Source organism: Symphalangus syndactylus, chromosome 6 (assembly GCF_028878055.3).
Source record: "Symphalangus syndactylus isolate Jambi chromosome 6, NHGRI_mSymSyn1-v2.1_pri, whole genome shotgun sequence".
Classification (NCBI taxonomy): Eukaryota; Metazoa; Chordata; class Mammalia; order Primates; family Hylobatidae; genus Symphalangus; species Symphalangus syndactylus.
This window is the reverse complement of record NC_072428.2, coordinates 67,069,335-67,075,553: the sequence shown is the minus strand read 5'-3', so window position 1 is coordinate 67,075,553 and position 6,219 is coordinate 67,069,335. Positions and strand designations below refer to the sequence as shown.

Here is a 6,219-nt window from a genome sequence, read left to right as displayed (position 1 = left end):
GAAAATTCACAGCATTCCTTGGCATTGTCTCCTGGTATCTTGTAAGCTTCATATCAGGAAATGAGTTTCAAAAGCTAAATTAAATCCTTCCCATTTCAACTGGAGTCTATTTCTCATTCATTCAACATTTTTGTCTCTTCTGCTTCATAAATAGCAGCTGTTCATCATCATTCATGCAATGTGTAATCATATGCTTGCAGATCTGGTTTTCTATGAACAGAACATCATATGGCTTCTTTGAACGTTTTCAAATCAATCAGGAAGAATTTACTGAATGCCATTTATGTGCAAAGCAGTAGGATAATTCCAGGGGCAATGGGGAGGAGGGGGCAATGGGGAGGAGGGGACAATAAAAAAGAAAATAATACACAGTCTCTACCTGCAAACAGCCTAATATTCATCCAGCATTAAGAAATAACGAATGGGGCCGGGCGTGGTGGCTCATGCCTGTAATCCCAGCACTTTGAGAGGCTGACACAGGTGGATCACCTGAAGTCAAGAGTTCGAGACTAGCCTGGCTAACATGGCGAAACCCCGTCTCTACTAAAAATACAAAAATTAGCCTGACATGGTGACTGGAGCGTGTAATCCCTGCTACTCGGGAGGCTGAGGTGACAGAATAGCTTGAAACCGGGAGGTGGAGGTTGCAGTGAGCTGAGATCACGCCATTGCACTCCAGCCTGGGTGACAAGAGTGAAACTCCGTCTAAAAAAAAAAAAAAAAAAGAAAAGAAATAACGAATAGATTTAATATATATTTACTGAGTACCTACTATATACCCAACACTGTTCCAGGTGCTGAGGAAACTTGACGATAAGCAAAACCAATTTCCTGCTGTCATCATGCTTATTGAGAAGTAGGAGAAACAAGCATTAACCAAATAAATGTGAAATTACTGTGGTAAGTGGTATGAAGGGGAAGTACAAGGTCAGGGCTGCTGCTAGCCCATATGGTATCTTTGTGCTATTTTTTAAAAGGCCATAACAGAAAGAGCCCAGAGTAGATAAAGCTTGGCAAGCAAACAATGACTTTGGTAAATTAGAAAAGGCACCCCCTTTCCCAGATTGATACAACCCTGCTCCATGTGCAAGGCTTTGTGAGTGGAGCACAAATTTGATTTTAGTTTTAGTTGTCACCTCAGCTGGGAACCCTTGTTTAGATGAACAAGCTGCACAGGCATACATAGGAGCTGGACAAAGTTTCCATGGATGTGTATAATAAAGCAAGACATGGGAGGGTTTCCCTGAGAAACAGGCAGAAGAGTAGAACTAAAAGAAGAATGGGAGTTAACCAATCTCCCATTAAGAAGAGAAGGAGAAACATTCTAGGGAGTGATAACAGCATGTGCAAAAGTCCTGGGTAGGAGTATGAGAAGAGTACAAATGCCATTGGAACACTGAAAGGTCAGTGCTGGTGAAGGACTGAAAAGAGAAGGTGACAAAAGTGTGGTAACAGAGAAGGCTAGAAAAGGAGCTAAGGGGCCAGATCGTGGAGGATCTTATAGACCTTCTTAAGACAACTCTGTTAAAATATATCTCCTGTTGATAAGACTTACACAGAAGGAATTAGAATGGCATTATTTTATTTTAACTCTGTTTGTATTTATTTCACTTATATACAGTGAAATGCACAGATCTCAAGTATATAGTTCCATGTGTTTTGACAGAGGCATACACCCATATAATCCACACACCATCAAGATACAGATGGAGCTTTCCAACACTTCAGAAAGTTTTCTCATACCTCTTCCCAGTCAAACCTCTCCTCTCTTTCTCCCCAGGCAGCCACTATTCTGTTTTGTCTATATTTGCATATCAGTTTTGCCTATTGTAGAACTTTATATAAATAGAATAATTCAGTATGTTCTCTTTTGTATCTGGCTTCTTTTGCTCAGCATAATGTTTTTTAGATGTATAAAATGACATTAGCCTTTAAAGAAAAATACTGCCTTTAGCTTTCAAATACTATCTTTAGCTTTTAAATATTGTCATTAGCTTTTATGGCTGGGCATGGTGGCTCATGCCTATAATCCCAGCACTTTGGGAGGCTGAGGTGGGCGGATCATTTGAGCTCAGGTGTTCGAGACCAGCCTGGCCAACATGGTGAAATCTGTCTGTATGTAAAAATTAGCTGAGCATGGTGATGGGTGCCTGAAATCCCAGCTACTCAGGAGGCTAACACAGGAGAATCACTTGAACCCAGGATGTGGAGGTTGAAGTGAGCACAGATTGCACCACTGCACTCCAGCTTGGGCAACAAAGTGAGACTCCATCTCAAAAAAAACAAAAACAAAAACTGTTATTAGCTTTTAAAGAAAAAATACTATATTTTAAAGGGAAATACTGTCTAGGTCAATGGTTCTCAAATTGTAACAGAATTCAGAAACATCTGGATAGCTTGTTAAATCACAGTTGCCTGGGCCCCATCTCCAGAGACTCTGATACACTGGGTTGGGATCCAGCCTCTCAATGTGCATGTCTAACAAACTCACAGGTGATACCAGTACTGCTGATTCAAAGATCACGCTTTGACAACCACTGATCTAGATGACAAAATCAGAAATGTCTTATAACCAGTTTCAAGGAATTTTTCTATTCATTTAATAAACACTTTCTTAAAGTACCTGCTATGTGCTAGGCACTTTCTAGGTGGTGGGATTCAAAAATAAAACATCACGCCTCTCCTCTAGTAACTTATAGTCTAGTAAGGGAAGACAGAGGTAAACCAAATGAGTATCACTAGTTGTCTTAGAAAATCTGTTCACTATCTAATGGAAAAAAATCTTAGAAGAGAGAAAGTGCTTTTGCTTTCCAAAGTAGATAAACTGCCAGGCGCAGTGGCTCATGCCTATAATGCTAACAGAGGCGGCAGGATCGCTTGAGTCCAGGATTTCGAGACCAGCCTGGGCAACATAAGGAGACCTTGAATCTATAAATAAAAATAGAAAAAAAGAAAAAAATTAGCCAGGCATGGTAGCATGCACCTGTAGTCTCAACTACTTGGGAGGCTGAGGTGAGACGATCACCTGAACCTGGGAGGTCAAGGCTGCGGTGATCATGCCACCGCACTCCAGCCTGGGTGACAGTGAGACTTGTCTCAAAAAAAAAAAAAAAAAATGCAACCAAATAAAAAAACAAGCAACAACAAAAACAAAAACTAGTGTAGATAAACCACTAGGAATAAAAGCAAGGCTGTATAATGGATGTCCTAGACACGGGATTCCTCACTATCAAGCTAACTGCAAAGGTAATCAGTAAGACCTACTTTACTAAGTGTTTTCCATGTGTCTGGTACTTGCAAAATGCTTTCTACACAGCATGCCATTTAATCCTCTCAATATCACTATAAATCTGGTACTATATTATCCATGTCTTACAGATGAACTGTAGCTCACAGATGTTAAGGGATTAGACAAAGGACATTCAACAAGTAAGTGGGAGAATCAGAATTCAAACCCAGATCTCATTGACCCAAGTGCTGGTCCTTTTAAACACTAATACAGCTCTCTGTTAGAAAACAGCCTTCATGAATAATTTTAGTGCTACCTAGTGCTATAATAGAAATATTCAACAGAGAATACATACAGTACTATGACAGAACAGGTAGGGGAGTAATTTGATGGAAATATGAGAAGGCATCATGAAGAGGTTAGAATTAGCTTGGAAAGTAAATTTTTGTCAGTGTTACCCTGACAAAAGTCTGAGAGACAGACAATCCATTGGATGCAAACACTACATTCTGAACATTAGCAAAGAACACTCTCTTTTGGCTAAAGAAAAGTTGATTAGGATCACTTATAGTTTGAGTGAAATCTCCCTTGTAATTATGCAGTGCCTTTGTTTACCACATACAGTCATGTGCTGCCTAATGACATTTCACGCAATGACGGACCACATACACAGTGGTCCCATAAGATTTTAATGGAGTTGAAAATGTCCTATTGCCTATTGATGTCATGGCAGTAACAACATGGTAGTGCAATGTAGCACAACGCATAAAGCATTTCTTGTTGTTAAAGAGATGCGTGACTTAGCTACTCGGGAGGCTGAGATGGGAGGATTGCTTGAGGCCTGGAGTTTGAGACCAGCCTGGGCCACAGGGACACCCCATCTCTTAAAAAATAAAATTAGAAAATTAGCCAGGCATGGTGGCGTGTGCCCGCAGTCCCAGCTACTCAGGAGGCTGAGTCAGGAGGATCACTTGAGCCTAGGCATTCGAGGTTGCAGCTTTGGAGACAGAGCAAGACCCTGTCTCTAAGAAAAAGAAAGAGAGAGAGAGAAATGCTATCTTATGAGTGCTAATTCAGCTTTCTGGTTTCCTCGATAATAGAAAGTGCCCTAAAGAATGGACATTCCAGGCCGGGCGCTGTGACTCACACCTGTAATCTCAGCGCTTTGGGAGGCCGAGGCAGGCGGATCACCTGAGGTCAGGAGTTCAAAACCAGCCTGGCCAACGTGGCGAAACCCCATCTCTAGTAAAAGTACGAAAATTAGCTAGGTGTGGTGGTGGGCACCTGTAATCCCAGCTACTCAGGAGGCTGAGGAAGGAGAATCACTTGAACCCGGGAGGTGGAGGTTGCAGTGAGCCGAGATCATGCCACTGCACTCCAGCCTGGGCAACAGAGGAAGACTCCATCTCAAAAAAACAAGAAAGAAAAAAGAATGGATATTAGTACTCCAGTCACTGGAGAGGTATACTCCACAGCATCTCTTCTTCTTCTTTTTTTTTTTTCTCTTTTTACGGAGTCTCGCTCTGTTACCCAGGCTGGAGTGCAGCGGCATGATCTCGGCTCACTGCAAGCTCCGCCTCCCAGGTTCATTCCATTCTCCTGCCTCAGCCTCCCCAGCAGCTGAGACTACAGGCACACACCGCCATGCCCGGCTAATTTTTTGTATTTTTAGTAGAGATGGGGTTTCAGCGTGTTAGCCAAGATGGTCTCGATCTCCTGACCTTGTGATCCGCCCGCCTCGACCTCCCAAAGTGCTGGGATTACAGGCGTGAGCCACTGTGCCCGGCCAACAGCATCTCTTCTATTTGTTTATTTGAGGCAAAGTGTTGCTCTGTAGCCAGGCTAGAGTCCTGGGCTCAAACAACCCTCCACCCTCAGCCTCCTAAGTATCCACAGCATAACTTTAATACTTTGGCAAATGGTTCATGAGTAAGTGTCTAGTTTAGGAGGGGTCACACCATGAAAGGCCTTATGCCATTGGTCTGTAAAGTAATGGGTAGCCAAAGAAGGGTTTTCTCTTTGGCAAAGGTCAGAGGGTAAGGCTGAGAGATGGGCTCAGGGGCTATTTCAGCTATTTCAGTACCACAGACCTGAACTAAAGCAGTGCCAATGAAGATGAAAAGCAAGGGGTTGGTTTCAGAGATATTTAAAAATACAATCAACAGGACTCAATAATTCATGGACCGTGAGGGGCTTAGGATGACTCAGGTTTATAGTTTAGCTGACTTCCTGGATCACGGTATCTCTAAGATAGAGAAAATAGGAGGAGAAGTAGGTGGAATTTTTAACTTTTAGTGTTGAGAAGATAAGCATAATATAATTTAACTTCTCCCTAAACCCAAATATAGTCTTAAGGGTAAAGGCCAACAACAATGCTCTATCACTAATTAAAAGGAATAATTGGCTGAAAAAATGGATGTAATTCCAATGTCTTGTACATTTTGTCTTTCCTTTTCTTTCTCTTTCTCTCTCTGTCTTTTCCTTCCTCTCTTCCATTCTTCCTTCCTTCTCTCTCTTTCTTTCCTTCTTTTTTTTTTCTTTCAAAACAGGCATCTGTGTTGCTCAGACTGGTCTCAAACTCCTAGGCTCAAGCAATCCTCCCACCTTGGCCTCTCAAAGTGTTATGATTACAGGCATGAGGCACCATGCCCAGCCAAATATTTTGTTCTTTCAAAATATGTTTGTGTGAAAAAGTGTGTGAGACAATATGTGTGTGGAAAAGCTTAAACCATTTATTATTGGAGGAAAAATTGTTGAACAATAAACATATTTCAATTTTTGAAACAAAGGTTTGCTCCTGCTTTTAAATTACCAGCCTTGATTTTATGAACAATAAAATTTTATCCACAATCTTCCTCTTACACAGTAAGAAAAAGTCTGAAGAAAAATATATTTTTTTAGTGACTATCTTCTGAGATTCTCAGTGCTCTTTTCAAATGTAAATCAAAACCAGCAGTGTCCCTGTTTAAACACTAAGACAAAAAGGATCC

The 6,219-nt window shown here is 41.4% G+C and overlaps 1 long non-coding RNA gene across 1 annotated transcript; it reads left to right on the top strand.

Moving 5' to 3' along the window:
• Positions 1–784: 784 nt before the first annotated feature.
• LOC129484702 (uncharacterized) lies at positions 785–4,582 on the top strand. The gene is made up of 3 exons (XR_008658509.2): positions 785–900; positions 3,379–3,429; positions 4,330–4,582. It is a non-coding gene; the product is annotated as an uncharacterized lncRNA (long non-coding RNA).
• The last annotated feature ends 1,637 nt before the right edge of the window (positions 4,583–6,219 follow it).